The sequence below is a fragment of the Lontra canadensis genome, unplaced genomic scaffold, assembly GCF_010015895.1.
Source record: "Lontra canadensis isolate GAN:19392208 unplaced genomic scaffold, GSC_riverotter_1.0 scaffold7, whole genome shotgun sequence".
Taxonomy (NCBI): Eukaryota; Metazoa; Chordata; class Mammalia; order Carnivora; family Mustelidae; genus Lontra; species Lontra canadensis.
Window position 1 is genome coordinate 28,173,384 of NW_022631001.1, and position 9,860 is coordinate 28,183,243.

Below are 9,860 nucleotides of genomic sequence, written 5' to 3' on the forward strand. Positions count from 1 at the left end.
TTAAAGAAAATTATATCTGAATGCAATGATTAACCAAACACATCGCCTAAAGTTTTATTTTCTCAAATGTCTGGCATTATACTCTGAGAAGGTTATTGATTATAGGTCCAGTGGGTCTTTACTAAGTAGTACATTGGTCGATTTACAATGATATTGATTACCTGCAGGATGCATAATTTTAATAGGGAAATTTAATAAACTGAATTTTTCATATTTTACTAATTAGTAGTTTAGTATGATGGCAAAGGAAAGAAATAAGGTGTTAGGGGGTATTCTGCTACAGTGTTAAGTCTAGGGTGAAGTATAGTTGTTATGTAATATAGAAATGTCATTCTAGTTAAATAAGCCATCCCAAATAAAAATATGGCAGCATTTAATAGCATATTTACTTTGGGGGGAAAACTAGTATAAAGGATACCCTTTTAACCAATATACATTTAACAGAAAAAGTAGATTCCTAGATGTCCATGTTATACTAATGACATATATCTTATAGTCTGTTTTTTACAATACCAAAACATTTTATTTCCTTCAGCTGAATTCTATGCTCATCAAGAGTTATAGAATACATACTCTTGGCAATTTATGAGTTAATTTTTGTTTTTGTAACATCATTTAGGCAAATAGAATATAGAGTGTTGAAATATGTAAAAATAAAAGGGACTGCATTATAAGTATCAATTTTAGATCCATGAAAAACATGATATTCAATATTTTAAAAGCCTTAAGTACAGCATAATATTAGTCTTAATATTTTTAATTGAATTTACTTACAATATATTAATGTAAGTGATTGGGGAGAATTTAATACCCTCCAAAAGTATTCTCCTTAACTACATCTTTAATTTCTTATTGCACCATAAGGAAGGTAAGACAAAGATTTTTGGAAAGTGCTTTTCTTGGTATGGTTAAGGAGAGAAAAACATACCTAGAAATATAAAAGAATTTTAGGAATAGGTTTTGACTGGTCTTATATTTAAAAATGGCAAAGTATTATAATTTTGTCTGAAATTAAAATAAATTTTAAGAGTTCATATATGACTTTTTGATGATCCATGGATTTTATAAATCCATAGATTTATAAAAGCTTATCATAATCTAGAAATTGCTGGAACCTTTGTGGAAATGTTAAATCAGAGTATTAAATACATATCCAAAGATGAGAAGTGTCCACTGATTAAAGGTGTTAAGTTCCATACACATATAAGCTATCATTTATTTAGTGCTTTATGTTCCACATATAATGCCATATGTCCTTTCATATACACTTGGCATTGTTTTAATAATTCCCAAAATTATCGTTTCCATAAAGGAGAGAAATGTCACCAGAGATTTAAGTAATGTGTTAAATGTCATGCAAAATGAGGAAAGACTTAAACAAGTTTGACTGATTAAAACTTTGTAATTTTTGTTTTATCATATATTCTCTTTAATAAATAAAATGGGTATATTTACATCATTAAAGGAGCAATTCCAGTCTTAGACTATTCTTGTATTCATCCTCCAATCACCTCACTCCATTCAGATAATTATATGCACGTGTGTGGTCCACGTATTTGGAGCACTGTCCTCAGTTTACATTAATAATTATGGACACTAGGAAAAAGTAATAAGATATTTATAAACTAAATGAAAGATATATATACATATATGTATACATATACATATACACATATATGCTATATTTTGTATATAAGCATACATGACATAATTCATAAAGCATATACATATATGTCATACATATAAAATCTATTTAATCAAACTTACGCAGAAAAGTTCCAGACCCTCTCATGAAGACTTCCACCACACTTCTGAACCAAAGGTCTTCTTTTGGTTTTCTGTATGTGAAATTCTCTGGTGAGTACATATAGTTGTGGAAAGTTAAGGCAAGGCAGACTAAGGGCTTCAAGATTATGGAGGCCTATGCTATCACTTTACAAATATGAGAAGTAACACTCAAAGAAATCATTACAAAAAATGGTCACGAGTAATAGGAAGTATAGGTATCTTAAGTCTGTACTGGAAATGGCTGTGAAAATTCTAAATACCATGTCCTCTCTCACACTGGGAAGGCTGAAAGAGAATTGCAAATTCATTATCTGTTCAGTAAGATTAATTCTAGTAAGAAAAAGTTATAACAGCAGAGTACCTAACTTTATGGCTTGGTTGATTTTATAATGATAACAACGACAACAACAATGACAACAACAATAATAATTGTACATTTATGAAGAAACGTTCCTTCAGAAACCACAAAGTACTCTCTCTAAGTCAACAACTCTTGTTTAAAACAGCAAAATCTATATCAACCACATTTTAATACTGGAGGATATTCTAGGTAAAATAATAAACACATGGGGTGTCTGGGTGGCTCTGTCACTTAAGTGGCCTAATCTAGATTTAGGTTCAGGTCATGATCTTAGTTGTGATTCGAGCCCCATGTTAGGCTCCACACTCAGCGCAGAGTCTACTTGAAATTCTCTCTCTCTTTTTCCTCTAATCCTATACCCACTTGTGCATGGTCTCTCTCTCTCTCTTGCAAACAAATAAATAAATAAATGGCTTAAAAAATAAAATAGTAAGTACATGTATTGGAGAGAGTGCAAGAATCAGGAACCAGTTTAATTCATTTTTTGTCTAAAATAACAGTTTTCTGATAAAATAACAGTAAGATGCTTTTTTTTTTTTTTTTAACAGTAAGAAGCTTCTATAAGCCAACTCAAGTAAAAGTCTGAGTAGCTGATTCTAGATATTCAGAGCTGCCTACTGGTCACGACCACGGTGGTTTCTTGAATAAAAGGACAATTACATGTGAAAAAAAAAAAAAAGTGTTCAAATGGATAGCTCAACATGATCAGCTATTATTGGAAAAACTATTTCTACTTGTCTTTTTCAACTTTATGAATGGATATGAATGAATGACTATACCGGAAATGTCCTAGAATAGTCTCTGACTTCTTCCCATCATTGGTATATTCAATTTTAGAATCCATTTAAAGCCTTTATGTCATATGATGGATTTCTTGCCCTGTTTGTTACTAACTTCAAGGACTACCAAAGACTGAGATTTCTTCTGTAAAAATATTGTGGGATAAGAACAGAAATCACTAAGATTCGTGGACTAGAGGCAAAGGAGTTTGGAATTTTTTTTTTAAAGATTTTATTTTATTTATTTGACAGACAGAGATCACAAGCAGGCAGAGAGGCAGGCAGAGGGGGGAAGCAGGCTCCCCGCTGAGCAGAAATCCCAATGTGGGGCCCAATCCCAGGACCCCAGGACCATGACCCAAGCTGGAGGCAGAAGCCCCAACCCACTGAGCAACCCAGGCGCCCCGGGATATTTTTTTAATATCCCATCTTTATACTAATGTGTGTGTGTGTGTGTGTGTGTGTATAAAATCTCCATAGTTGACCACAGGGAATATAGCTAATCACTTCCTCACATTCCTCAGGAGAATTACATCATAGTCTAATATTATATTTCACTGGAAGTGATCTTTTAAATAACTGCTCTGTTTATAACTATGCCTCATAAGTAGGTGAGTGCACATAAGAAGGCTGAAGAATTAAACTCGTGAGTAAATGTTCTCATAGGTGCCTCTGAGATCTAAATAGACAAATATTTAGAAAGGACCCAGAGGGAGCATGGGGGAATTGCACCTTGTTATTGTGCATAAGAAGACACTCTGAATGGAAATTGTTAAAGGAAAATAAGTAATTCAGTTGTCAGATTTGATCCAGGATATAGAGTGTCAGAACATTTTTCGCCTTTCTTTTCTTCACTTATCCAAAGTGAATATCTTTAGATCTTTCATTAAGGAGTATGCATCCTGCCTCAGGTATATAGGTAAAGATAATGCAGAAGTACAAAGAAAGCTTACATATAAAATTCCTAATATTTTTCCTAAACTGTTTCTTTGTGTTTTCTAATCTTTCTCCATGCAGATATACCTCTGGAAATAGAACACATAGATTTGCACCCACATTATATGTGATGTGTTTTTTCATATTAAATAGGTCCAGGGAAAGTAAACTGCTAAATTAATTTATTCTTCCAAGGGTGCACTCAGTAACTAGTAATTGTCTTGCATCCAGGATGTAAAGGAAGAATTTGGAATTCTGCTTAAAAATAAGAGATACACGGAGGACATTGGGAGAAGGAGAGGAGAAGGGAGTTGGGGAAATCGGAGGGCAAAATGAACCATGAGAGACTGTGGACTCTGAGAAACAAACAGAGGGTTTGGGAGGGGAGGGGAGTGGGGGGATGGGTGAGTCTGGTGGTGGGTATGAAGGGGGCACGTATTGCATGGAGCACTGGGTGTGGTGCATGAACAATGAATCTTGGAAGGCTGAAAAAATAAAATAAAGTTTTTTTAAAAATTAAATAAATAAAAGATAAACAGGAGATGCAACTAGGGGAGCTGATTCTTGAGCTCAGACTTGAATAATAAACAATTATTTGTTAGGTAACAAACATATTGGGTACAGGAGAAAATCTAAGGGAAAATGGATTATAATGAAAGAAAAGTATAATAAAATTGTAGAAACTAAAGTGGTTTTTTAAAGTTCTAATATACATTTTCTTATGACAATAAATTTGCAGTTGGATTAAGTTAAAGGTAGTGAAAACAACACTTTAATAGTATGTACTAAAGTTCATCTCCTATATGTTAAGCATTTAGTCACTAAATGTATGACTGAGTTTGAAAGAATGGTAAGTTAGCTATTTTTTGGAAGGGGAGAAAATGAAATATTTTTATTTATACAATTACAGACAATAATATCTCCTTATAGGTGTCTTTTTCTTTTAAGATTTTATTTATTTATTTGAGAGAGAGAGACAGAGAGAGCACAAGGACGGGGAGAGGCAAAGGGAGAGGGAGAAGCAGACTCCCCCTGAGCTGGGAACCCCATATAGGACTCAACCCCAGAACCCGGAGATCATGACCTGAGCCAAAGGCAGACACTTAACTATCTGAGCCACCCAGATGCCCCTCTGAGATTTGTATAATAAAAATCTCTCTTGTTTTGTGCAAATGAGATATATGGGTTTTCATGGTTGGTGAAGCTAGATTAAATCAGAATACTAGAATATCAGGCAAAAAAGTGTTTTCCCCCTTATTTATAAGTGAAGCAGAGGGAATTTCTGATCCAGCCACAGCCAGTCACCAACGAGCTTAACCACTATGCGGCATTAGAAGTACGAAGAGTAATATGCTGCTCTTGACTGTACTGGAGAGATCAAAATAAAAATGAGAGGAAGAGAGAGACAAAGTCAGACAAAGTCTTAGAGGAAAAAAAGAGACTTAGAGAAAGATCACCAAAGGTGAAAGAAAGAAAGAAAGAAAGAAAGAAAGAAAGAAAGAAAGAAAGAAAATGACACCTAACATGTTTTCTAATCTCAACAATCTTATGAGTCACTTTCATCTTCACCTGTTGGCAAAGTGAGTGACAAATTGGAATTAAAGGTATGAATCACCTTTCCAAACATTTTAAGGTAGGTATTTCCTAGTTTATGGGTCAGCAGGAATCAGGGGTATTGGGGGGAAGGTCCTGTCAACAACAATGAGAAAAGTGAATTTAATTCAAAGAAACTTTCAATTTGTTTTATTTATTTTCCACCATGGTGGAACTATTTAAAAGGCAGTTTGATATTTGCCTTCTGTGTTCAAAATTAGATTTATGGAAAAGCAATATGTAATTCTTCTTTTTTCAGTGATCCATATAGCTGTGGGACTGGGTAATATTGCCAGGAGAGGATATGTAGTATAAGAAGGAGAACCATGAAGATGAATGTAGTTGTCAGTGGAATTTATGGTATCAACAGTATAGTCAGACAAAGGAACATAGGAAGGGTATTTTTGAAATGGCAGAAAAAAAAATTAAGGTAAACAATATAGAAACAAAATATGTATTTTAAGGAGAAAATAATGTTAAGCACTGCACAGGTATCAATTCAGTAGAGTCTTTACCAAGTTTATCGTGTTTGGTTAATAGAGGATCATTTTTATTTTTTTTTCCAGACAAGTGAGGTTAGAGTTGTACATGTAAGCATTATTACAGTGGTTTGAAATGCACTTTAATTGATTAGAAAACCAGAAGTCATAGTGACTAATGTGACGGTTAGGAATATAAACAAAATGAGAGAGGGAATATTAACAGGAGGAGGTCCCCGCTTCTGGTATAACAAAATGTATTAAAACTTTAATAGTTTGTCAGTAGGCAAAGAAAAAGAATATTGCAAATGCTTACAATACAAGATTTTAGGAGAAAGGTAATAAGCAACAACAAAAAATCAAAACGTATCTAGGGAAATTTGACCAGAAGAAAAGGAGAGGTTCTCTTCCTGCTGGGATAAGAAATGGGAGAAAAAAGAAGGTGAGAAGTGTATATGTATATTATAAATACATTTAATGGCAGAGAGAAAAAGAGAGAGGAGTGGAAATTGAATAGAAAGGTAGAATTTAGACATAGAAGGATATACAAATCAGTCAGGGAATTCAGAGCTGCATAAATGTTGTGACAACTCTTTAAGATTTTCTCTAGTTTTATTGAGTTTCTCTGTTAAAATAACAGAAGAGACTGATCAAAATTTGAGATTTTCAGACACAGACTGGTGGGTAATTAAAGGAGCAAAGATGTTTTATTACATGACCAAGGAGTAGCTAATATGTCATACAATAAATAAAAAGCAAGGGAAGAATTTGAGTTAGGAAGAGGGGATAGTGGCCCTGAATAAGATAGAAAAATAAACAACATGGATCACAATATACTGAAAATAAAAAGAGGTATTTATTAGAATACAAAGTTTTGATGAGTAACTTGTACATGAATAGTGTCTGTTGTACACATTTTCAGGGTAATTCCAAGTTTATGTTATGGTTCTGTGAAGTTCTATAATACGAAACATCACTGAAAGCTTTTACTCATGGAGATTTAAAAATAAAACAGCAAAACAAAACACCTTATTTTCCTCATTCACAATTATTAAAACATAATAAGTATTTAGTGTTTCTGCCAGGACAGAAAAAAAAATCCAGATACAGGAACACTTGTCTCCTTTAGCCTGTTATTTCTATACTCTAAATATAAGAATTCTGTGCCTTTTAGTGATTTACTTTTTTTAAAATTTGGAACATTTAGATGAATGTTATTTTGAAGCCAATAATCTCATGCAACAAGTTGCATTCAATACATTGCCAAGACAAAAAAATTCGGAAAGAATTTGTTGGCTGATACATCAGTGCAGATATAAAGGAAAGAAAATGTGTAAAGAATGAGGTGGATAGAGAGAAAAGAACTTAAGGACTGTATTGATTAACGAATTTTCCTGGGGGAATACAGAATGGATTGATGCATTGAAGGGTGGAAGACTTATGTGGATTTTTTTTTTAATTTTATTTGTTTATTTGACAGATCACAAGCAGGCAAAGAAGCAGGCAGAGAGAGAAAGGGAGGGAAGCAGGCTCCCCACTGAGCAGCGAGCCCAATGTGGGGCTCGATACCCGGACTCTGGGATCATGACCTGAGCCGAAGGCAGAGGCTTTAGTCCACTGAGCCACCCAGGTGCCCCACATGGATGGTATTATACAACGAAGGCTTTGCATGATCGAAGATATAATGATAGTAAACTAAGAACTTTCATGAGGGTATGGGGAATTAATGGGAATTAAGGATAGAGAGATACTTATGGAAGTTGGCATGTTCCTTAGTCAGCCAGGATGAGTGGTGAATTAAGCAACAAATCAAACAAACAAACAAACAAACAAAACAAAAAACAAGAAACCCAACAAACAAAATCTTTGGATTTATAGCTCTTAAAATCCCTTCAAGAACTAGGGGAATTAGACCACTTTTTTTTTTTTTTAAATCTTATCTATAGTCAGAACTTCATGATGTCTCTGAAATGAAACTTATGCAACATACTTATAAAACCTACCAAAGAAGAATCGTCATCCAACACAAGTGAGAAGAACATTGTCATCCAACACAAGTGAGAAGTAGAAGTCCACATTGGGTGGAATTAGCATTCCAATGTCTGTTTCTAAAGCATTCATTTTATAGATCTAAGTCTTTAAATTATTTTGTAAAAATTTAAACTGACTTCATAGATGTTTTCCTGCTGATGAATTAATAGCACAAAAGGTAGCAGAGAGGCCAAAACCAAAGGTTCTAATAATGAATCATATAAGAAATGCTAGGTGTTTGAGTCCTTTTTTGGGGGGGTGTATAATTAAAAAAATTTTTTTTGTATTAACATACAATGTATTATTTGTTTCAGGGGGTACAGGACTGTGATTCATCAGTTTTACACAATTCACAGACTTCACCATAGCACATACCCTCTCCATTGTCCACCACCTAACCACTCCACCCCTCCCACCCTGCTCCACTCCAGCAACCCTGAGTTTGTTTTTTAATTTGGTAATTTTTTTATTGGGTTTTAAGAGTCCTTTGTATATTTTGGAGTAAAAAGTAATTTTATCCAATATATGCTTTGCAAATATTTTCTACCTGTCTGTGCTTTGTCTTTTCATTCTCTTAACAATGTCTTTCACAGAACTGATGCTTTCCAATTTTAATTAGGTCAGCTTATCAGTTTCTTTTTTCATGGATCCAACTTTTAATGTTAATAAAAAGATTACTGCCAGAGACAAGGTCTCCCAGATTTTACTCCATTCTCCCTTTTAGAATTTGTAGAGTTTCACATTTTCAATCTAGAAGTACTGTGATCTGTTCTGAGTTAATTTCTGTGAAAGGTGTAAGGTCTGTTTTCTACTTCGATTTATTTTTGCATGTGGATGTGCAGTTGTTCTAGCACCATTAGTTGAAAAGACCCTTCTTTCTCCATTAAACTGCCTTTGTTCCTGTGTTAACATCTTACACATGTGTATCTAGTTGTGAGCTTTCAATTCTTTTCCACTGAATGATTTGGTTATTCTGCATTACAACACTGTATTGATCACTGCTGTGCTAAATTCTAGAGTACAGTAGTGTCATTGTTCCAAATTTGTTCATCTTCAGTGTGTGTTGCTATTCTGGGTATTTTGCCTTTGCATATTAACTGAAGAACAGTTTGTACATATACACAAGTTTTGTATGGAGTGTTGATTTGATTGGGATTACATTGTATATATGTATCAAGTCGACAATAAATTACATCCTAATAGTACTAAGTTTTCCTTTTAGGCACAGAGATATTTAACTTTTTATTATAGCAATGAATCTTCACAAACAGATTGTCTTTAAAGTCAAGGTCACAACTTTGTAACTTCCTATTTTCCCATGGTATAGAATACTGCTTGGAATGGTGAATGTTCCTTTTTTTTTTTTTTTTTTCCCTCTTTGTATTGACTGCAGACTAAATGCCTATGAATTCCTCTTGGGTAAAAACAAAATTGATAAATGTAATATCTTAAATTTCTGAACCTAGTATTAATCCAAACTAATATTTTGTAACTCATAAATGCGCACAAATGCACATACAATATCAGGTGTGACTGGGTCTGCTAGGCATATTGAATTGTCCTGTGTATTTGTCTGCCTTCATAGAGAGAGAGAGCCAGAGACAGAGACAAAGAATTTTGGGAGCCTGTATATGCATTTCTAGACTTACATCATCAATGAACACATATGATTGACAAAATGCCTTTTAAAAACACATTCAATTTCTGTTTCTAGAAATTTCAATAAATCTAGATGAGAACAAAAATAGAAGAGAGAAACCAATATAAAACTTGAAGCATTAATCAGGCAGCTCTAAGCCAAAATATTCAATCTCAATGACAGTCTTCATGCCCTCAGTGCTGACACTGATCGGGATCCCTGGATTGGAGTCTGTGCAGTTCTGGATTGGAATT